The sequence below is a fragment of the Rhipicephalus microplus genome, chromosome 5 (genome assembly GCF_043290135.1).
Source record: "Rhipicephalus microplus isolate Deutch F79 chromosome 5, USDA_Rmic, whole genome shotgun sequence".
Classification (NCBI taxonomy): domain Eukaryota; kingdom Metazoa; phylum Arthropoda; class Arachnida; order Ixodida; family Ixodidae; genus Rhipicephalus; species Rhipicephalus microplus.
Window position 1 is genome coordinate 198,703,264 of NC_134704.1, and position 24,698 is coordinate 198,727,961.

General features: G+C 49.0%; 1 long non-coding RNA gene across 1 annotated transcript; it reads right to left on the minus strand.

Moving 5' to 3' along the window:
* Positions 1-4,072: 4,072 nt before the first annotated feature.
* On the minus strand, positions 4,073-4,706 carry LOC142817457 (uncharacterized). Its single transcript, XR_012895244.1, has 3 exons — positions 4,529-4,706; positions 4,156-4,442; positions 4,073-4,096 (listed from the first exon to the last, which is right to left on the minus strand). It is a non-coding gene; the product is annotated as an uncharacterized LOC142817457 (long non-coding RNA).
* Between the last annotated feature and the right edge of the window lie 19,992 nt (positions 4,707-24,698).

A 24,698-nucleotide genomic window follows, 5' to 3' on the forward strand; every position in this document is an offset into this window, starting at 1 on the left:
CAGGGTAGAAGGCAAGCGCGCGCTGAGGCACTTGAACAACGGCTTGGCTCCCGTAATGGGGTCTATTACGTCGATGTGGCCGGGCCGTCACCTAGGGGATACTGCACGGCGGCGGTAATACATCAAGGAACGCAGGTGGACGGCCTCACTTTCAAAGCCACAAGCTCAAGTAAGGCGGAGGAGGTGGCCATTGCACTGGCAGTATCCCATCCAAACTCAAAACAAATAGTTACAGACTTTCGAAGAGCCTGCGAGAGCTATCTTGCAGGAGAAATCTCTCCATTGGCTAATAGACTTTTGAAATTCAGCATCAGGAACCGCGATCCTACCCCAAAACGTCTTATATGGACTCTGGGACATCAGGGTCTACAGGATAACGAGGCTGCACATGCAGCGGCCCGCGTGCTTACTTCCCGGGAAACTCCCCGTTCCCCTGATAGACCTGAACGTCCCACACCTTTAACACGGTTTCGAGAAATCAAAGAATACTACATTGAACAACGCCGCTTGTATCCCGCACCAGCGAAGGGACTCTCGAAAACGGAGGAGCGCATCCTGCGGCGCCTACAGACAAATACGCTGCTCTGTCCAGCCATACTAAAATATTATGACCCTAAAATAAGTGGGCAGTGCCAGTACTGTGGGGAAGTGGCCAACACTTACCATATGGTCTGGGCCTGCCAAATGAACCCAAAATTAACCCCCTTTCCCAACCCCACCAAAGAGGACTGGGAGACGACCCTACTCAATAGCTCCACACTAGAGGAACAGCGAACTGTAGTGCAGCGGGCTCGGGTGGCGGCCTCGACTAATGACGTCCCGGACTAGGGATGTCAACCAGCCCGCTGGGGATAAGGGCTATCTGGCACAGCCAGCATCAATAAAGGTTTTTTTCCTCCTCCTCCTCTACGCGTCAAAAGCGTCAAATGCACCTCTCGGCATCGGCGTCGGAGGGGCATACGCGAGGAGGCGCGAGGGATCAAGCCGGGCCAATGCCTCCTCTAGGAAGATGCCTGCTGCATGAGAAGAAAAACAGCTGTCACAACCTTTCCCTCCTTCAATCTGAAAATGTTTTCGGTCGCTAGCGTCACTTGTGGCGGACGGTGCAACAACGCCACACTTTGCATAGCCTCCGAAGCAATGGTGCACAGTTGCAGGTCTCGAACAATTCTCGACTGACGCACCCCTATGGGCCGCAGATGAAAAACGCTTAGCTGGTACCGTACGTCGCCGCGATAATAGTCTTGGTCGCGAGCGCCACCGCGCGGCGCTTGCTCAAAAGTGAAGGCATGCCAACTCCGCTGGGAGCGCGAGCCATTCCCCAGGCATTCTTTAGAGGAGGCATTGGACGGGCTTGATATTTTGCCACGCGTACGCTACGTCACCATGCGTACAGCGGTGCCAACCAACCAGGGGCCGTGCGCCAACCAACCAGAGGCCGCGATGCCTCGGAACGTTATGCCTAATGGCCGCCGCTTCGAAGGCACAGCTAGGGTGGCTAGAATGGGGAGGTGTGATGACTGCGGGTGCGGCCTCTTGCCTAGCGAGGACCCTCTGCGCGTTCTCGCTGCTGGGGGGAAATTTGGCGCGTCAGTCTGTGGCGCTGTTGGCATGTGCCGACAGTGAGCATGTGTTGCTCGTGTCTCGTTGGTGACAGAGCAGCGCAAGTAAGCTGTCGCTGTTCGTGAAGTACGGCCTGCTTTTTCTATCGCTTCCAGATTTCTTGAAGGAGATGATGTCAGCGGTTGTCGTCGATTTTTGAACCGCTCTGAAGAATGCCGTCGACGGGGAAAAAAAACGCAGAGGTGGTGCTTTGTGCCAGGTTGCGACGCCGGCTACAAGTCCTGCGGTGAAAGACTGTCTCTCTTTCGTGCACCTGCCCGTGAGGATGAACTTGAAAAGTGGGCACGTGCCATACCAAGGGCCGACAAGCCACTGCAAGAGAATTCTGCAGTTTGCGAAAAGCATTTTGACCCAAGGTACGTATGGAATTCGTACATGTTTAAGCATATAGAAAAGTTGAGGTTTCTACAAGGTAACACACTGACTCCGTGTGACACACGGGTCATGAGCAGCAGAAGTGCAGTGGAAAGAGCCAGACTAATTCAGATCATCGGTTGTTCTTGTACTTACATTGGCATGTTGCTCCACGTGGGCGCGTTTTGCGTTCTGCCTCCATCGACCCGCGGCTAGATGTGTGTCACCTAACGCTTCAGCACATGCATTAATTGTTGTTTCGTTGCTTGGAAATCCGAAGTGTCTATATTTCAGAGGCTACGCTCACTTTTTATTATGTTTTCAGGTTTATCATAAGACACTACGTGCACATTGTGAATGGAAAGGAGGTCCTTATACCACGCGATGTGCCTGCCCTTAAGGAGAGTGCTATTCCAACAATTTTCCCGAACCTTCCAATGTATATGACGAAAACTCTGCCAAAAGAGAGGAAGAGGAGAATGGGACAGGGCTCTTCCGTGCCTGCAAAGAAGAGCCGCGAGGACATTGACGATTGAGAGGTGGGGCTAGTCAAGCTGCTATAGCGCAGCTTTTTCCTACTTTCCATGCCACAATTGTTTCTTGTTTGTGTAAATCATGGTGTATCGTTGTGGTGAAATAAATTTCAACTTTCAACTTTCAACTTTCTTTCTTTCCTGCCGCGCGGTGGCGCTGCCGGTTGGGGCGCTGTGCTTTTCTCGCGTCGTCTACTTGCCTCTAGGCGGGTAAATGATTCGACCGCGCTCAGTTTTACCGCTGTAGTCTTTTCAATTATGTTGTTGACGTCGAGAAACTTGCACGTGTAATCTACAAGCGCAAACCACGCAGCCGATACAGAGCGTGGGTTTCGCGGCCACTTCTTGCGAGGTGGGCGCTCTTGTCACGCGAAAAATAGTTTAGAGGAATCTCTCCCGCAGACCAGCAGGTGGCAACAACCCTGCGTGTGTCGCTCGCATATTTGTTATACATTTTCGATTGCAATAGTACTTTAAAGAGTGGAAGTCAATGCAGTTTTTATGCAGTGCGGCAGAAGAATGCAATAAAGTACAAGACTACAAGACTGGTGGCTTGATACAAGTTTATTGGAAACAGTACATTAAAACAATACATAACACAGGGCTTGGCTTTATTCTGCACAGCATGCTGGTTTAGCCCTTTCAGCAGAAAATGGACACGCGTAATGCTGTAGAACCTGACAACCGATGTTGTTAAAGAAGCTGAATGCTCACTGCAGCCAATTTGTGGCACAATGGCTTCTAGGCGCAAAAAATCCTTCACTACTTTGGTGTGCAAGCGCGTGGTGCTAAATGCACGAGTTAGTCTATCCTCAAGGGTTTTGATTAGACTATATAGACGGACAGAGGGGTAAAGAAGGCCCCCCATGTCCCACTTTTTACACGCTTCTGCTGGCAATTCATTCGTCACACTATCACGTGTGACGAGGCAGGCATCCTTGCAAGCTTCGCATTGGGTTGAGAAGATCCGCTTCCTGGCTACATATCCTGCTATATAATAGGTGAGGCGGTCATCACTGCGTTCTTCAACGTAGTCAGCGTGGTCAATCGCAACCTCTGCTGCTTCGACAGGTAGTGTAACGTCGTCACAAGCTGGTGCTTCATTTTCAGACAGCTGATGGTCCTCGGACAGCAGGGCCTCCAAAAGACCAGGAGATACGTTTGCTCTCTTGGGGCTTTTCGCCAAGCTATAAAAGCTTATGCACCTGCATATATACATGTAAATTATAAAAATTGATACTTTGGATTATATGCTTTGTATTTCAATGCACAGGACTGAAAATGCACAAGCATACTTGATTATGATAATGAACTGCGCAGGAGTTGGGTGATCGTTAGCTCCACTGGCCTGTCTGACGATACCAAAGGAACGCTCCAAACAGTCTTGGCTGAGACGGGAGGTCATCATAAACCTAAACCCAACCATTTCAGTGAGGTACTTCAGTAGGTCCTTCGCAGAGTGGATCGTCACACGTAGACCTTCTGCCGTGCTCTTGCTTAAGAAGCCGAGCCCTCCTGCATGGGCCTCCCACTGGTCGAGAAATTCCAGCATGTTGTCAAGGGCAGTTTCTTTAGTGCTGCCACGTCTGAAACATGAAAAGTATTTACGTCTTCACATGAAAATGAGCCCAGTTGGTGTACATACCTCAGAGCTTCTGCTGGAAACCGCGACGTCATGGCGTCAATTGTTTGAGCCATCATGTTGATAAATACTTTTGTTGGCTCCAGATTTGGGTACTGTTGCTCAATTTTTTCTTTGTGAAAATCCATCGCGTGCTCAACTGCGCTACTGAAAATATAAAAAGCCAGATTGACCCTCATCTTTTCGAACCCACTAGGATATATGTGAGAACGTGTTAACTTGGGTGCAACTTTCAATGTGAAGGGACTGCTGTCGACCTTCCAAGTCATTGCCACATGTTCCCAAAGAACCTGCGAGAGTTCATAATGGTTAGTAAACCAGCTTTACCAGGTACCCAACATTTCAAAATATTATGAGAATAAAATAACACGCTTACTCGGCCCTTGTGTGTGTTGAAGCCATGCTTAATCATGATGTTTCGCACACATTTCACAAAATGAGGGAAGTCCGAAATAAAATGGAGGAAGCGCTTGTCGTCGCATGGATGTGTAACCTTACATCGTACATGTTTAGCATTTCCATGAACACCCATGTTGTGCCACATGGCACGGTTCCATGACGCGCCGTCCCTGCAGATGTAGTCCACATAAAGATTAGCTTTTTCGCACAGAAGAACTGCTTCTAAAATTATCTTTGTCAGCGTTGGCGCCTTCACATTTCCATTCGAAGCAAAGACCCCTGTAGAAAAAAATATTGCAGGTATGAGTGCAATTACAGACAATAACAGTACTTTGATAAATGCTATTTACCAATTATCTGCGTCCATTTGCCCACAAAAGGCTGAAACATGACGACTAAGCCATGATCAGCCTTTGTGTGCTTGTCCTGAGCTCCAGTAAATTGTCCAAGGTTTACGAAGCCTTCAATATCCATGGATGACTTGAGGTCCAGGTGTGTAGAAAGTTTCGTCTCGTCTATAACGAGGCCGCCATGTCTGTTCATTTCATTCATTTCACTAGCCTTCTCCTTCACGCACTCAAGAAGCTTGCGACTAAAGCCATAAGATGCCTTGAAGGCCTGTGAATGCAAGATGAGTATGATTAAATTATGCTGAATAAGAAAAAAAATTGTAATCGTATACCTTGATGTACTTTTGGAAGCAGAAACGGCTTGGAAGTATAAGGATCTTATGGACCCTGAGATGCTCGTATAAGCTCGGGCTATTGATCCTTAAAACAATGCACTCTAAGAGCCACGCTTTGTCGTATTGATATCCTCGCATGGATTTCCGCTTCGATGCCTCAAAACATGCTCGGACTGCATACTGCTGCTTTTTCGGAAGCTGCTTGATCTGAAACAAATGCACGAAACAGGAAGCTTTATTTATGACAACAAATATGTAAAAATACAGCACCTTACCTTTGCCTCAAAGCTGTTTTCCTTGATAGAGGAATTTCTTTGTCGTAACGTTCGTACGACCTCATGAAGGGTGTGCACTTTCTTACTCCGCCGCCTCAAAGTGCGAACGGCACATTTCAATCTCCTTCCCGCTGTCTTTACCAATGGGCGTCGCACCTTATTTTTTAAGCACAGCAAACGAGCCATGAGGATTCGCCTCACTTTTCTGCACTTCAGACACCGCTGAGGCATATGGGCCGGCATACCTGGAAGAAACAACAAAATGGGCGACATGTGAAGTATATGAAATAATTTTTCACAGTTGTGATATGCCCAAGACGTATGTACCAAAACACAACATACCTTGTGACACAGATCCATCACACACAGCGGAGAACAGGCCATTTTCTGACAATGTTGTGCAGTCAGACACATCTAATCGCTTAAACTCGCTGGTATTTCCCACTCCACAATACACAGAGAGTTTTTCTGCATACACCAGAAGCTCTTGGGCCTCTTCCTCAGACTCAACGGTGCGCTGACAGTGAAGGTGGCCAGCCAGGAAAATGGTGCAGGAGGGTGAATTTCGCTCTCCAATTTCGAACACAGCTATCTTGTTGAAGGCAACAGGAGGTACTTTGTTTTTATGATGTTCAGCTGTTTGGTAACTCGCAATGTTTTTGTTTTGGAATGTCTGACGTGACCAATACTCCGATGGTAGTCGAAGACCAAAAATGAAGTGTTTCCGAGGTACTTCATCGTTGACTATGTCCAGTTCGTCATGAGGAATGAGCTGAACCGATTCGCGTTCTGAATCGTCAATGTCCTCGCGGCTCTTCTTTGCAGGCACGGAAGAGCCCTGTCCCATTCTCCTCTTCCTCTCTTTTGGCAGAGTTTTCGTCATATGCTTTGGAAGGTTCGGGAAAATTGTTGGAATAGCACTCTCCTTAAGGGCAGGCACATCGCGTGGTATATGGACCTCCTTTCCATTCACAATGTGCGCGTAGTGTCTCATGATAAACCTGAAAACATAATAAAAAGTGAGCGTAGCCTCTGTAATGAAGACACTTCGGATTTCCAAGCAACGAAACAACAATTAATGCATGTGCTGAAGCGTTAGGTGACACACATCTAGCCGCGGGTCGATGGAGGCAGAACGCAAAACGCGCCCACGTGGAGCAACATGCCAATGTAAGTACAAGAACAACCGATGATCTGAATTAGTCTGGCTCTTTCCACTGCACTTCTGCTGCTCATGACCCGTGTGTCACACCGGGTCAGTGTGTTAACTTGTAGAAACCTCAACTTTTCTATATGCTTAAACATGTACGAATTTCATACGTACCTTGGGTCAAAATGCCTTTCGCAAACTGCAGAATTCTCTTGCAGTGGCTTGTCGGCCCTTGGTATGGCACGTGCCCACTTTTCAAGTTCATCCTCACGGGCAGGTGCACGAAAGAGAGACAGTCTTTCACCGCAGGACTTGTAGCCGGCGTCGCAACCTGGCACAAAGCACCACCTCTGCGTTTTTTTCCCCGTCGACAGCATTCTTCAGCGTGGTTCAAAAATCGACGACAACCGCTGACATCATCTCCTTTAAGAAATCGGGAAGCGATAGAAAAAGCAGGCCGTACTTCGCGAACAGCGACAGCTTACTTGCGCTGCTCCGTCACCAACGAGACACGAGCAACACATGCTCACAGTCGGCACATGCCAACAGCGCCCCAGACTGACGCGCCAAATTTCCCCCCAGCAGCGAGAACGCGCAGAGGGGCCTCGCTAGGCAAGAGGCCGCCGCCACAGTCATCACACCTTCCCATTCTAGCCAACCTAGCTGTGCCTTCGAAGCGGCGGCCATTAGGCATAACTACAGTGTACTAGAATAGAGGCAGTGTGCTCACAGGCGGCGGTGGGTGACCCACTTCGTGTCGACGCCGAGAGGCGGCGCGGTTCGCAGCGTCACCTGAAACTCCTTTGCGCGCCGAAGTAGAGAGCCACAGCGCAATTGTTGAAATGCAAGAAATTATGCAACGTTCGCGACATGCAATGCACGACACTTCTTTTGGGGCATCTTATCAGTGTGCAGGGCGTGAAGCAACTGACATCGTATTATTTTCCTGCCGTTTAAATGTTCAAAATGGTTTCGCTTATGCAACGGTCATGTCGACTGCGGTTCCGAGGAGCGAAAAACACTACGCGCTTTTTTTTTCGCAATGTCAGAATTAAAATTTTGGAGTTTAACGGGCCGAAGCCACACTTCCGCTATGAGGTGCGCCATAGCGGAGGGCTGCAGGTTAATTTAGATCCCTTTAGAATTTTTAACGTCAGCCGAAATGCCGACACGCGGCTTGTTTCGTTTTTTCTCCTCCTTCGGGAGAACAGCCACCGCGGCTAGGATCGAACACACGTCCTTAGGTTCAACAGTACAACGCCTTAGACAGCCTCCACGCCGGGTTTTTCTTGATTACGTGCCTGCTTCAGGAATGCGCGCCCTAAACCCAAACTTTAACCACCATGACAACCACGCACGACGTTTAACATTCTAGCATCGCTGCTTCGAGACTTTAGGTGATGATTTGTGTGTGGCGTGATTCTTGCTGTAAACAAGACGTAGCATCATTATTGTCAACAGCCTGTTAGGTCCTGCAGGACAGAGACCTCTTTCATTGATTTACACCCGCTCCTGTCCTTCACTGCCAGAGTCCATTCCATTCATTGCCTCTGAATTTTCATATTTCGTGTATCCATCAAGTTAATGACGTAGCAAATTAAAAAGAAATGATAAAAATCCATGTAAATTGATGAAATAATGTTTATTTACAAATAAGTGATGAAAGAATTTGCACAAGAAATATTAGGGTAAAAAAAAAGGCTGAATAATGGCAAATCGAGACATTTACACATTGATATGCACCATTGAACATGCACCATGCAGGTTTGCAAAAAAAGGCTGAATAATGGCGAATCGAGACATTTACACATTGATATGCACCAGTGAACATGCACCATGTCATTGGCACCAGTGACATGGTGGCACCAGTGAACATGCCTCATTAAGTTTTCGCAATCTTCCGGTGTGTCATGCTCTTCCTCTTATCCAGTTTCTCAGAATTAATGCCCTTTGCAAAGAAATGAAGCCGCGTTGTGATGTAAAAGCTAATTACATCCTTGGTGAGCCGAGCTGAATGCTCACTGCAGCCTATTTGGCGTGTGCACTTTGCCCTCACCAGACTCAGCACATCCAATATGCTATCAGCATGCAGTTATTTCTTGCTGAAGTGTTCTGTAAACATGTCTTCAAGCATTTTTACAAACGAAAAGAGTGTGCCGCGTGGATAGAGAAGTCCACCTCGATCCTTGTGCAGCGTCAGCGCAGCAAGCCCAGGATTCTCATCTTCAGATGGCCCGGTGAGAGCATCCATGCAGTCTTGGCAGTTAGTTTTCATTACGCACTTTCGTGCAACGTATCCCGCCACATAGTAAATTAGGCGAGAGTCGCTCCTTTGTATGTGCTCGTCATGCTCCATCGAAGACAACACCACTTCGGCTTCAGGTAAATTCCCCGAAGCAATCAGAACATCTACATGTTCCCACAAATTGTTGCTGGGAGGGCAACTTGTGCGGCTCTGCTGTGTGTCTAGCAAGGCACTTAGTGCACATGGATCTGCATTACTGTATCTAACGGTTTTCACTAAACTGTAGAAAGATATGCAGTTCATGGTTATGAGAAACTGAGTGGGTGTCGGATGATCGTTACAGCCAGAGGCTTGCCTGACTATCCCAAACATATTCTCAAGGGGGTCCTGACAAAGTCTGGATGTCATAAGGTACGAATAACTTAAACTTGCGAGGTAGGAAAAAGCTCAAGAGTGCTTGATATCGTGACACGCAGGCCAATCGCAGTTGACTGGCTCAAGAACCCCCCCTTTTTTTTTGTGTGCTGCTCCCAAGAATCCAGGTACTCCAGAAAATCCGAAAGAGCTGTTGCTGAAGAGGAGTTGGGTTTCAGGGCTTCTCTTGGGTGCCGAGGCGTCATAATGGTGATCAGGCGGTTGATCCTCCTGTCAAAAAAAAAAAAATTCGAATCATTATGAGTTCAAGTTCCTTCATATACATGTTATATTATGGCTTGCATGGCAACCGCACCTTAACTTTGCACTTTGTACTGTCTTTGTTGGTTTAGTTCTAATCTATGTAGTGGCACTTCTGTACAATACGTGAAGGTCCTATGACTAAGGAACTATCTATGAATAAGCATGCAAACTAACTTGCTCACATCCAAATAACATCTCCAAATTTCTTACTTGAAAAACTCCTGTGTGCCATTTATGGGTCCTGTCTTTGCCTCAATTTCATCCTTGTAAAGGTGGAGCCCTTGAAGAACTCTCTCCCCAAAGAGTTGGAATGCGTAGGAAACTCTCTGCTGCTCGAATGAAGTTGGCTGCACGTGGCACTTGGTTATTCCTGGCATTGCCTTTAACGTAAGGCTCTTGAAGTCAAGATCGTAGGCTTTCTTGACATGCCACAACGACACCTGAGGAAAAAAAATGCTTAGTAAAGCTGGGAAGCAAAGCAAACAGCACTTTTTCTTTCACCAGGTGGTTTGAAAGATGTAGAATTTCGTAAACATGTGCCCTTTTTCATAAATGGCAAAAGAAAATGACTTACGTCCCCGTCTGGTGTGTTAAATGAGCGATTCAAAAGTCCGTTCCGCAAGCACTTTATGAGGTGGGGAAAGTCCGATACAAAGTGCAAATAACGGCTTTCATCAACTGGATGTTTCACTTAGCACTTAACGCTGCCACGCGTTCCCTTTACACCGAGCAATGTCCACATCCGACGGTTCCAAGTGGCACCGTCACACGTTATAAAGTCAACAAAAAGCCCGCTCTTCTCAGTAAGCACTGTGGCCTCTACCATTATTTGAGCTAGCAAATCGCCTTTGATGTTGCCTCTGGTTGCAAATGTCCCGATCACTTGCGTCCATCCACCGACGAACGGAACAAATAGGATCACCATGCCGTGATCCGAATGCGTGGTCCTGTCTGCTGCAGAAGTGAACGGTCCTAAATCTACAAACCCTTCGATTTGACCTGACTGCTTCACAGATATATGCTCTGCAAGCTTGAGCTCATCTACAAGAAGTCCGCCGTGCTTTTTGAATGGGTCCATGTCTTGCGTCTTGTTCTTCAATTCTTCCAACACTTTTTTGCTGAAGCCAAATGCTGATTTGTACAGAGCCGTGTATCGTTTCAGTGTTGATTTGCTCGGAAGGGAGAGTATCTCATTGTCCCTGATGTGGTCATAAAGGCGAGAACTCTTCATTTTCATTATGATGCATTCCAGGATCCACAGCTTGCTATAGCGGAAACCTTTCTGTTTTGCTGCTGCTGCGGCAAAGCATTGTCTGACACATTCTTGTTGCTTCTGGGGAAGCTTCGAAATCTGCTCACTTAGAGTCTCTTTGGCTACTGCTGCATTGGATGCCCGCATCTTTTCAACATCTTCCCTCATTGTGGAAATCCGTGAAGCGAAGCGCTTGTTTTTACGTGCAAGGAACCTCAGCCTTTGGGCAACACTTTTGGAAGCCCTGGAAGGTGTTCGTTGTACTCTTGACCTCCTTGTCAAGAGAGCCTTCCTGAAGTATTTGCAGCTCATGCACTGTCCACCTGAAAATAGAAATGTGCGGAAATTGTAGCAAATTCTGACTGGGACGGGAACAAGAAAACACTGCCAGTACTTATAGGCGCCAGAATGCGCCAGCAAGTAATACATTATGTAACAAAGAACTGCACTACTTCAGTTAAGTGAAAATCGGGCGACTCGTTACCCACCTTTGGTTGTTACTTTGCCGCTGCAGTTGATGCTGAAATACGTCGCATGCTTGATTTTGAGCTGCTTCTGGAGTCCTGCTGTTAAAAAGCAGGTGTCATAATCTTTGGCATTCAGAGCACCAATACAGAGTTCGGTAGCTTCCACGCTTTCCAGCACGCTTTCCGCTTCTTCCTGACATTTAATGATGCGCTCCTCAATCAGCCGCCCCCTCACAAACACCTTGCAGTAGCCATCGGGCGGTTTATCGCAGAGGAACAACACAACTTTTTCGGACGTGACAACGCCTTCTTCAAGGTAAGTCGACGAGCAATACATCACTCCGTTAAGATCAGGATGGTGATGCATACTCCAGTACTTGGAAGGAGTCTTTAAACAATAACAAAACGACAAGCAATGCTCGGGCTCCGCTGGAACGTCATCGTGTGTCAAGTCGCAGTCCTCCCCTGAATCACCAACAGCAGCCCGTGGAAATTCAGTGCAGTCAGTCTCGAGAGCACTTCGGCTCTTTTTCTTTGCGGCTGCATGGTCATTTTCGTACATCTTCCTTTTAGCTCTCGGTTTTGGCATCTTCTTCGTGAGGTACTGCGGCAAATTTGGAAGAATCGTGGGGACGGCGTTTTCCGACAGCATCGGTTTATCACGAGGAATGCGTACCTCTTTGCCATCTATATGGTGCACGAACTCCTTGATAACGAACCTCGGTTCGAAATGCAGTTCGCAGACCGCAGAAAACTCATCCAGTTTCTTATCTGCACGGTGGAGATTTCTTTCCCACTCCTTCCGCCGTTCTTCATCACGCGGGACGCTGAACAAAGTCGCCTGTGGTGCATCCTGCACACGACTGTACCCAGTTCGACAACCAGGCGCAAAACAGTAATTTCGACGGCGTTTAGGCATCTTCACGAACACATACTACACAATGATCCAAGCATAAAGCACAGAACACGCACACGGGTTACCCACGTTGATCCAATCGAACCGATCGAACTGAACTGAGTGAACCAGCCCCGTCCGCCAACACGGCCAACACGAACCAAGAGAAGTTTTTGAGGTGCGTCAAGCGTCAGCGCCCCTGGTGGGCATCGTGGCAGTCGACACAGAGTGCGCCACGGCGGAGCGCCGCAAGGATAGGGCAGTGAGCAGACTGCCTCTATTCTAGTACACTGTAGGCATAACGTTCCGAGGCATCGCGGCCTCTGGTTGGTTGGCGCACGGCCCCTGGTTGGTTGGCACCACTGTACGCGTGGCAAAATATCAAGCCCGTCCAATGCCTCCTCTAAACAATGCCTGGGGAATGGCTCGCGCTCCCAGCGGAGTTGGCCTGCCTTCAGTTTTGAGCAAGCGCCGCGCGGTGGCGCTCGCGACCGAGACTATTATGGTTTTCAGCTACTTGTACATGAAGAATGTCGATACAAAATGGAGGAAGCGAACCAGGAAGTTGACTGGTAAATACTTAGAAAACAGCAGGTGGCCAAACCAAAAAGAACTATCGGTTAAGAAAAAAGTGAAGGAAACGGAGACTGACATGTGGAGAATGGGCATGATTAAGAAGTCCGCACTAGAGATCTATCGAACTTTTAAGCAGGAAATTGCCAAGGAAAGGATCTATGATAATACTCGGGGTAGTTCTCTACTGTTTGAGGCCAGGACGGGAGTACTGCGAACCAAGACATATCGGGCCAAATACGAAGGGGTCGACACAATATGCAGTGCGTGTGGAGAGGAAGAAGAAACTGCCGAACACTTGATAATGTTCTGTAAATGGCTTCACCCAATAGTTCAGGATGATGGCGCAGAGTTTTTCAAAGCACTGGGATTTAGGGACAGCGAGGGCAAAATAGACTTTAAGCGGGTAGACTTAACTAGAAGGAGGTTATCTGATTGGTGGCTAAAGTCAAGGCACGAGTGAAAATTAAACCCTTCACTGCGAAGTACGAATCCTCAACTTCATTATTTAAAGGAAAAAAAGATAAATGTAATGGTTAGTTCACTAAGTATTACGGCTAGGTGGCGTTAGCCGCCGCCCGATCTAAAGGGTACAGCCACATCCATCCATCCATCCATCCATTATCACGGCGACGTACGGTACCATTCAGGTAAAAATTGCGCTGAAATAGAAAGGACACCACAAAGAAGGAACACTTAAACAGATCGAGCGCAAACTACCAACTGTTTTTTTATTGACTGTAGAACGTCGATAAATAGGGAACCCGTACATAGCTGCGCCGACGCGTCGAGGATCAACACGTGCTACTTAACGCACCTTATCAATCAAAAAGGACACTTCTGCACCGTAGAGCGATACCGAGGCCTCACTTACACAGCTATCACCTTTCATGTTGATGAAGAAAGCTTCCAACACCTCACGAGCACACGTATCTCTGCTATGTCCCAGTATCTTAGTCTCCTGAAATAGTGGTTCACATCCACATGCTGCGCAGTGAGCAGGCAAATTTCCCATTTCACTATTTTTGATTGACAGCTGGTGTTCACGTATGCGATCGTTAACGCAGCGGCCTGTTTGGCCCACGTAAGATCTGCCGCAGGAAAACGGAGTCGCATATACCACTCCCACATCGCATTGCACCACCGGGTTGGCATGCTTCTTGTTACACAGGCTAGTGCGCTCATTGCCGCTCGAAATTCGCGCGCACAACCTCGAGAGCTTTTTAGGTGCAGAAAACACCATGTCAACTCCGTGCCGGTTAGCAACCTTCTTCAGGTTGTGCGTCACCCGGTGTAAATAGGGTACCACTAACGGCCTCTCACGCCCCCTGGGCGCGTCTTTCAGGCACTGCTGATCGAGTACGGTACTTAGCTGGTACCGTACTCGACGTCCTGATCGAGTACGGTACCAGCTAAGCGTTTTTCATCTGCGGCCCATAGGGGTGCGTCAGTCGAGAATTGTTCGAGACCTGCAACTGTGCACCATTGCTTCGGAGGCTATGCAAAGCGTGGCGTTGTTGTACCGTCCGCCACAAGTGACGCTAGCGACCGAAAACATTTTCAGATTGAAGGAGGGAAAGGATGTGACAGCTGTTTCTCTTCTCATGCAGCAGGCATCTTCCTAGAGGAGACATTAGCCCGGCTTGACCCCTCGCGCCTCCTCGCGTATGCCCCTCCGACGCCGACGCCGAGAGGCGCATTTGACGCTTTTGACGCGTAGAGGAGGAGGAGGAAAAAACCTTTATTGATGCTGGCTGTGCCAGATAGCCCTTATCCCCACCGGGCTGGTTGACATCCCTAGTCCGGGACGTCATTAGTCGAGGCCGCCACCCGAGCCCGCTGCACTACAGTTCGCTGTTCCTCTAGTGTGGAGCTATTGAGTAGGGTCGTCTCCTAGTCCTCTTTGGTGGGGTTGGGAAAGGGGGTTAATTTTGGGTTCATTTGGCAGGCCCAGACCATATGGTAAGTGTTGGCCACTTCCCCACAGTACTGGCACTGCCCACTTATTTTAGGGTCATAATATTTTAGTATGGCTGGACAGAGCAGCGTATTTGTCTGTAGGCGCCGCAGGATGCGCTCCTCCGTTTTCGAGAGTCCCTTCGCTGGTGCGGGATACAAGCGGCATTGTTCAATGTAGTATTCTTTGATTTCTCGAAACCGTGTTAAAGGTGTGGGACGTTCAGGTCTATCAGGGGAACGGGAGTTTCCCGGGAAGTAAGCACGCGGGCCGCTGCATGTGCAGCCTCGTTATCCTGTAGACCCTGATGTCCCGGAGTCCATATAAGACGTTTTGGGGTAGGATCGCGGTTCCTGATGCTGAATTTTAAAAGTCTATTAGCCAATGGAGAGATTTCTCCTGCAAGATAGCTCTCGCAGGCTCTTCGAGAGTCTGTAACTATTTGTTTTGAGTTTGGATGGGATACTGCCAGTGCAATGGCCACCTCCCCCGCCTTACTTCAGCTTGTGGCTTTGAAAGTGAGGCCGTCCACCTGCGTTCCTTGATGTATTACCGCCGCCGTGCAGTATCCCCTAGGTGACGGCCCGGCCACATCGACGTAATAGGCCCCATTACGGGAGCCAAGCCGTTGTTCAAGTACCTCAGCGCGCGCTTGCCTTCTACCATGGTGCGCCTCCCTGGTCATATTGCGGGGAAGCGGGGACACCCAGAGTTTTGTTCTCCAAAGTTCAGTAATACGCTCCGCGTTTTCGATTTCGCATTCGTGCCGGATCTAGAGGCGGTCCAGTAGGCGCCGCCCGGGGGCGTCTGCGTAAGACGCGTATATTGATTTGTGAGGTGGGCTTCTTGGAGCTCTTGTATAGAGTTAAAGACTCCCAATGCAGAGAGCTTCTGATTTGAAGTGCTGATGGGTAAATCAAGTGCGCGCTTAATTAGTTTCCTAAGAATAGCATCGACTCTGTTCTCTTCGTGTTTAGTCATTCGTAAGTACGGTATTGAATATAGAATCCTGCTAGTTACAAAAGCATTGGCGAGCCGAATCGCGGCCCTTCCTCGTAGCCCCCCGCGCTTGTTTGACACTCGGCGGATCATGTGCCCTACCTGTTCTCCAATTTTCCGTAGCTTGTCTAGCGTGGTGCTGTTTTTTGTCCTGTTGTGAATCAGAAGGCCAAGGATTCGTAGTTCTGAAACCTCTCGTATTGTTGATCCTGATACCATCAAGTTCAGGGTCGTCCTATCTTTAATGTTTTCTCTGATATGCAGGAATTCAGATTTGGTTGGAGCCACTGCAACCCACACTGGGCCGCATAGTCCTCCACAATGGAGGCGGCCTGCTGCAGGTAGTCTTCAATTTCTCCTAAACTGGCCCGATTTGTCCAGATTGTTATATCATTGGCGTATATTGCATGATATATTCCTTCCACTACTGCCAATGCTTGCGGGAGCTTCATCATGGCAATGTTGAATAGCAGCGGAGACAGGACAGCTCCTTGCGGGGTTCCCCGCGTCCCCATTTTGAATGGTCCATGTTCCTCGTTATCTATGCGAATGAACGCCAGTCTTTCAGAGAGGAAGTCTCTGATGTAGGCAAATACTTTCTTACCGCAATGGACACTACTCAAGTTCTTCAGGATGCTTTCATGTTTAACGTTGTCGAATGTGCCTTTAAGGTCGAGTGCAAGGATTGCTCTGTCGTTGTGCGTCGAGGGAATGGGTTGGATAATGTCTCGTTTTAGTTGCAAGAGAATACCTTGCGCAGGCAGGTGGGGCCTAAAGCCAAACATGGAATCTGCGAAATACCCCTTGCTCTCGAGGTACGTGGCGAGACGGTCTCTAACCATTGTTTCCATCAATTTTCCGGCACATGAAGTTAATGATATAGGTCTGAGGTTGTCCGTGCTGATTTGCTTGCCTGGTTTGGGGATGAATGTGACAACTGCTCTTTTCCATTCAGTTGGCAGTGGTTGGCCATCCCAGATCGCGTTAATGTATTGGAATAGATGCCGATAAGAATCGTCTGACAGGTTTGCTAACAGTTTTACCGTGATCAGGTCTCGGCCCGGGGCAGTGCCCCTGCGCATTTTTTTCAGTGCTGCTTTCAGATCGCACATTTCAAAAGGGGCATCGAGCTGACTGTTTTCTCTACCTGCGTATTCATATGCGTTCCTGTTGGGATCCGTGGTGCGACATAGGTATCTAGCACACAAATCATCAGCCAGCTGGGAGTTGGTTTCCTGAAAACTGTGCAGGGCTCTACGGAGCTGCTTTTGCGCTTCTCCTCGGGTTTGGGCTTGACGCGTAGACGCGATAATACGCGTGCCAGTGGTTGGCACTTCAAAAAATGCATCCTCCTCGGTATTCCCTTTTACAGAGAATGCATGTTCGCGTACTGCAAATGAATTATTATTGTGTGCCGAGTGCACGTGACAGGGAGTGCTTCACTAGCTGTAGAGCTGTGAATGATCAGTTTATGAACAGTTTATTCTCTGTTTGTAGCACTTTGCTGATAAATTCTTTGGGCCTTTTGGAACACTGCTAATTCTGGCTCCATGAAAAAAAAGAAAACATTATTACACCTCAGGTTTACAGGTAATGTTTGATTTGTACAGATTATGCTAACATTATTACCATAATTATACTCAAAGGTGTAACTAACAAAATGGCACAATGCTATGCTATTGACACACATTAGTTATGCATTGTTTAAAAAACATACATAAATTTTGGTGATCTTGCAAAGGTTAGTTCACATTTTTCTTTCAATGCAGACTAACCTTGGCCTATCGTACAAGTTGCTAACAGGTGGTATGTAAAGACTGCACATAATACAGAGACATACTCTCTCTTTGACATACTGTTTATAAAGACGTGAACATAATGTTAAGATTTATTTGGTTGATTCTGAGCATTACCTTGGCAACAGAAGTACATCACCACTGCCCGCAACAATTATTATTCATCTTTCCCAGTGCCAGTAGGTCCGTTCAAGTTACGTGATGAAAATATGTTTGCTGGACTACGTCATATATAACATACCGCTCAAGTGTCTGTCTCCGCATTATTGACGAATCCAGCCGTCTCTTGTAAACTTTCTGCAGGCAAGTTTTTAAAATTTTATTTTGTTCTTTTTAAAACTGGTGGCCTCAGACAAGCTTAATACGCCTCTGCTCACCACTGGATAGCGTTGTTATGTGCGGCGCCTGGGCCTACGGGGGAGAGAGGCGTTCTTTGTTGATCAAGCAAGTCACCAAAGGGCTGCCAGCCTGCTGTCCACCGTGTTTTGTCCATCTTAGCCGGGAAGTGAGGTGGCATTCCGACACCATAAGACGTTCGACGAGACCACCACAATGGTTTCTTGGCGTCACAGGTGCAGTGTGGTGACCGCGCCCCAATCAAAGACATTGACGTGAGCGAGTGTGAGCGGCACCGTCAGAAATGGTGTGTGTGTCCCATGATTCAACAGCGCATTCTGGACCCATTCTCTGATTTATTCAAAACGCACACTTTATAATGAGCCACCCAGCTCATTCGCAAGAGATCTCTTACCCTGTCTGTACAGAATGTAATAAATCCTTTGTTAAGTTTGCCATCCTACTCCTGAGTGTACATGCGTTTTCTTTTCTGTCTCTCTACACCCCCTTTCTTGCCCCTATTTCTCCACCCCGAGTGCTGGGCAGCAAACCGGATGCCAAGATCTGGTTGATCCCCCAGCCTTCCTTTCTCTCTCTTGCCATCTTACTGCCTTGGCATCTTCATCCCGGATATCTGATGCCTGAAAAGGCCGGTACCAACGGAGGTTAAAGAGTTAACGGAGTTAAACGCGCCTGGTATGAGACGCATGAAGAAGAATTAACCAGCTGGGACACATGCAAGCAAAAGCTTCGCAATTTGTTTGGTCGGTCAGTTGCTCGTGAATATTTTCTGCGGCATGTTGAGACGCTGCATATGAGTGGTCATCCTCGAAAATCATCAACTTTAACACCACGGACAGGTGATGATATACCCTGAGTAGGTTCAAGCATGTATTATGCCTCGATGCTTTTAATCTCCATTAAACTTCTCCCTTTCGATTTCATCCTTCGGGACTTTGTGTAGTTCACCTAATTCACTGCATTCGTGCTGCACTGATACTACTTCATTTCTTCTGTATATACGCCCTGTTTCGGGCACGATCATAGGCTGCCATCTTGGACTGATAATGACACCGTTTTGCATCCATATTGATACGTGTATGAAACTGTCACCCCTACACAGCTGAATGCACCCAAATGAAGAAGACGACAACGTGATTGTAAAGGGTTGGACTCTCGAGCTTCTCCCGTTGGCCTGCATAACTGTGCGCTCTTTAAGCCGTTAGCAAGACCAGCTCTCGGTGAATAAATCCTCTCCGTAACATCTTTTGGTGGAAGGTGCGGGTTCTTCACACAACCCGGCTCTGGAACTCCGCAGTGGACGCCAGCTTTCTCCAGCCGCGATGCCTGAAACTGGCACTCAGGCTTCGCCATCCGCGCCGGCTCCATCACCTGTGATTCCCCCCCATCTTCTCGACCCTGGCACGTTTTCCGGGATGGACAGCACGGACGTCGAAGAATGGCTCGCATTATTCGAGCACGTCAGCAAGCACTACAGGTGGGACGAAACGCTTATGCTGGCAAATATTCTGTTCTACCTAAGGGGTACGGCACGCGCCTGGTATGAGACGCATGAAGAAGAATTAACCAGCTGGGACACATGCAAGCAAAAGCTTCGCAATTTGTTCGGTCGGTCAGTTGCTCGTCAGATGGCAGCCAGGCTGGACCTCGCGTCGCGTGTTCAATCATCGACGGAGTCGTACGTCACGTACATCCAAGACGTACTGGCACTGTGCCGGAAGACGGACAAAAACATGTCCGAGGCGGACAAGATCAGCAACGTGTTGAAAGGCATTGCTGATGATGCTTTCAACATACTAATGTGCAAGAACTGCACCACTGTCGACTCCATCATCTCCGAGTGCCGACGATTTGAACAAGCAAAAAGCAGGCGAATCACCCACCACATCGCGAGACTACCAAACACTGCTGCGACTTCGTCTTGCGAGGATTCTGCAGCGCCCCGTTCACTTGCGCCTCCTGCCAATATCGCAAGGATTGTTCGCCAGGAGCTGGAAGCCATGGCACCCGCTTCCTATCAGCCCCCTGCGCAAGACCACTGGGCAACAGTCTCGCTCATTCAAGCCGTCGTACGCCAGGAGTTTGCTAACCTGGGCGTCCAGGTTCCCCAGCCGCAGCCCATGAGCACTCCTGTCCACATCGCTGACCACCACTCTGCCCCACTTGTCGCTGCGGCAGCTTCGACTCCTCGGTTTCCACCACGCTACCGAAATCCATCTGAGTGGCGTACGCACGATGATCGACCTATCTGTTTTTCTTGCTCTCGAGTTGGGCACATCTCCCGCCATTGTCGCAACAAAGGGTATTTCCGGCCAAGCTTTCGTAATGTCGACCGCCGTCAGGACCGTGGACACTATACGCAACCAGGTTTTTCGGATGACCATATTCAGGACTCTTCAGCTCGCCATTCATCTCCACGCTCCGAACCGTCCTATACGCTGACGTCGTCGCCCAAAGAAACTGGTCAAGCCGCTCGCCGTCACCTCAGGGTCGGCTGTCACGCTCCCCTCAACGCCGCCGCTCTCCGTCACCGGCTTATTCTGGCCATTCCCCGGGAAACTGACGAGTGCAGCTCCTGGAGGTGGCGCTGCGTTGACGACTCGGAACGAGAACCCTCAACCGGCTACAATTTCAAGACGCAATTTACTTCGGGTGTTCGTTGATGGCCACGCCGTTACTGCTCTAATTGACACTGGTGCCCAAGTATCTGTTATGAGTTCTACACTTCGATCTCGCCTGAAAAAAGTTCTCACACCAGCTATGTTCTCTACTGTTCGAGTTGCTAACGGAAGTCGAACATCGGTACTTGGTATGTGCACTGCCCGCGTTACTGTTGCTGGCCACCACACTTCCGTTCTCTTCGCAGTCCTCGATGCTTGCCCACACGACGTCATCCTTGGAATTGACTTCTTAACCACCCACTCCGCCCTCATCGATTGTTCTACCGGTATCTTACGGCTCTAATTGCCTTTGCACTCCGATTTCACTCCTCCAAGTCGCACTCGGCTACGATCCGTGGAGTCTCTACGGCTACCGCCCCAGGCTGCTATGTACGTTCCTCTGTCGCCCTTCCCGTCCGTTCCTGATGGAGACTATCTGGTAGCTCCCCTCATTGATTTGACCCTTACGCACCACATGGCACTACCACATACTATAGTGATTGTTACTAACAACACGGTGCTACTTCCAGTTCTGAACTTCTCTACGTCGACCCAAGTTCTTCCCCAAGGCATCACTTTAGCCGATCTTTCCACCCTTGATGAATGTTCGATTTGTTCTTTTACACCTGACACTAAGACCATGGCGAAACCTGTCATCACGGCGCAAAATAAGGCGTTCCTCGACAAAATGATATCCTGCGACCTCTTACCTTCCCAAATTGCGGCGCTCCGGGGTGTTCTGTTTTCTTACCTGGATATCTTTGACGTCGACGACCGTCCCCTGGGCCGCACAAGTGCCGTAACCCACCGCATCGACACCGGCGACGCCAGTCCACTGCACAAACGCCCTTATCGCGTGTCACATGCTGAGCGCCAAGTTATACAGAGGGAGGTCGAGAAAATGTTGAGTAAAGACGTCATTGAGCCTTCATTGAGTCCTTGGGCCTCCCCTGTGGTCTTAGTTAAAAAGAAGGACAACACCTGGCGCTTTTGCGTCGACTATCGCCACCTGAATCGGATCACCAAGAAGGACGTTTATCCTTTACCCCGAATCGATGATGCGCTCGACTGCCTCCACGGCGCCAACTATTTCTCGACCATTGACCTTCGATCCGGATACTGGCAAATTTCGGTCGATGACCGCGACCGCGAGAAGACAGCATTCATCACACCCGACGGCCTTTACCAATTCAAGGTCATGCCTTTTGGGTTGTGCAATGCCCCGGCTACGTTTGAACGTAGGATGGACTCTCTTCTTCGCGGTTTCAAATGGTCGACCTGCCTTTGCTATCTGGATGATGTAATAGTTTTCTCGCCCTCCTTCTAAAGCCACCTGTCTCGTCTCTCGGCAATTCTTGACGTTTTTCGTTGCGCTGGTCTCCAACTGAATTCGTCGAAATGTTCGTTTGGACGTCGGCAGATTAAACTACTCGGCCACCTTGTTGACGCCACTGGTGTTCAACCCGACCCTGACAAAGTCCGTGCAGTCCGAGAATTCCCGGTTCCGCGTTCCACACAAGAAGTTCGCAGTTTTATTAGGCTCTGCTCATACTTCCGCCGCTTTGTCTTCAACTTCGCGGATATTGCTAGGCCCCTCACGGATCTCCTCGAAAAGAATGTGGCCTTCTCTTGGGGAAGGGACCAAGAACATTCCTTCGCGTCGCTAATTACCGCCCTCACCTCACCACCTGTTTTGGCTCATTTTGATCCAACGGCTCGAACAGAGCTTCGCACCGATGCAAGCGGCCATGGCATTGGTGCTATACTCGCTCAGATACAGAATGGCACCAACCGTGTGATAGCCTACGCTAGCCGCCTTTTGTCGCAAGCGGAACAAAATTATTCTATAACTGAGCGGGAATGCTTAGCCCTCGTTTGGGCTATCGCGAAATTCCATCCGTACTTATACGGACGTCCGTTCGCAGTCATCACGGACCGTCATGCGCTTTGCTGGCTGTCGACGCTTAAGGACCCTACAGGAAGACTCGGCCGATGGGCTCTTAGATTACAGGAGTACACGTTCTCGGTTGTTTACAAATCTGGAAAGCTGCACAGCGATGCTGACTGCTTATCCCGGCACCCCGTTGATCCACCTAGCTCCACTGATTTGGAATCCGATGCCTGCGTTTTAGCCATCACTGACTTTTTGAACGTGGCTGACGAACAGCGCCGAGATCCATCGTTGCTCACCATCATTGACCGCCTTCAATCGCGTTATGCTGACCCTTCTCTTAGCAGATACCTGCTTCAAGACAACATTTTGTACCGCCGCAACTTACACCCCGACGGCGCGGAACTTTTACTCGTCGTACCGCATCACCTGCGAAAGGATGTTCTGCGACAATTCCACGACGCTCCAACTTCTGGACATCTAGGAGTCTCCAGAACTTACGACCGCATTCGACGACGAGTATTCTGGAAGGGTCTGTACCGCTCTGTTCGCCGTTACGTCACATCTTGTGACCTCTGCCAGCGCCGAAAGAAGCCTACGACTCCCCCTGCCGGTCTTCTTCAACCTATTGAAGTTCCAGCCGAGCCATTTTATCGAGTGGGGTTGGACTTGCTAGGTCCCTTTCCTACTTCTACAACTGGAAATAAATGGATTGCAGTGGCCACAGACTATGCCACTCGGTATGCAATCACTCGAGCGCTACCAACCAGCTGCGCAACCGACGTTGCCGACTTCCTGCTGTACGACATTATTCTCCAGCATGGCGCTCCGACTCACCTGCTCACAGACCGTGGTCGCTACTTTCTATCTCGTGTGGTTGATGACCTACTCCGATCTTGTGCTACCCGTCACAACTTCACCACATCTTACCACCTTCAGACTAACGGCCTTACAGAGCACCTAAACCGCACATTGACGGACATGCTTTCCATGTACGTATCTACCGACCACACTGATTGGGACATAGCTCTTCCGTTCGTAACCTTCGCCTATAACTCGTCGCGTCATGAAACAGCGGGCTACTCCCCTTTTTATCTACTCTTCGGACGTCATCCCTTACTGCCCTTCGACACACTGCTTTCGTCAGACCACCCATCCTCCACTTCGTACGCTCAGGATGCGATCACCCGGGCCCTCACGGCACGCGTGGTAGCGCACGCTCGGTTATCGTCGTCGCAGACAGCACAGAAGTCCCTTTACAACCGTCGACATAGAGATGCCGTTTTTTCTGCGGGATCTCTTGTTCTCTTGTGGCTCCCATCTCGACGTGTTGGCCTCTGCGAGAAACTACTATCGCGACACGCCGGGCCCTACCGAGTCATTCGTAAAGTCACACCTGTGACCTACAAAATTTCCGCTACCACAAACTCATCAGCTGCTGCACCCAGAACGGAAGTAGTCCACGTTTCTCGTCTCGAGCCCTACAACACCGACTCGCTCATTTAACAGGCACCGAGACGGTGCCTTACGGGCCGGGGTGATGATACGTGTATGAAACTGTCACCCCAACACAGCTGAATTGGCACCCAAATGAAGAAGACGACAACGTGGTTGTAGTGGGTTGGACTCTCGAGCTTCTCCCGTTGGCCTGCATGACTGTGCGCTCTTTAAGCCGTTAGCAAGACCAGCTCTCGATGAATAAATCCTCCCCGTAACAATATGAATATTCGAATAGTGCTACGGTGAACTCGCATGCATCAACACGCTGGGCCAGTACATTCAACGTCGTATGACCATAATCATTGCTAATTACGACATAGAAAACCAGCGAAAATTGCTTTTAAGCCTAAGCTGGCAGCGTCTATGCTTTACTGTAACTGTTACATTTATTTTTGTTTCAATTTGTCTAATATATTGTCGCGACGTCAAAAGAGAGGTCGTACTCGAAGACGCTGAGAAAACAGCAGCGGGTCGGTCTTTTTGTTAACCGCGTGAGAGAGAGTTCCTCATCTTTTTCGTTGTTGCGTTCTGCATAAAAGCGTGCAGATGCGCGTATGCGCTGTCGCCTTCGTCTTTTTCGCGGGACGCACGTGACATTTGCCTCCCTCCAAAAATGGCAGCGTCCCGATGCGCAGCCAAGGCACTCTACTTATAAAAACGCACATATGCACCGGCACGCACAGGACAAACGAGAGTTAGCTGGACAAGTAGGGTTTCATCCGGATGACATGCACGATTTCAGGTGAGCAGTTTCGGCGACTGGAACT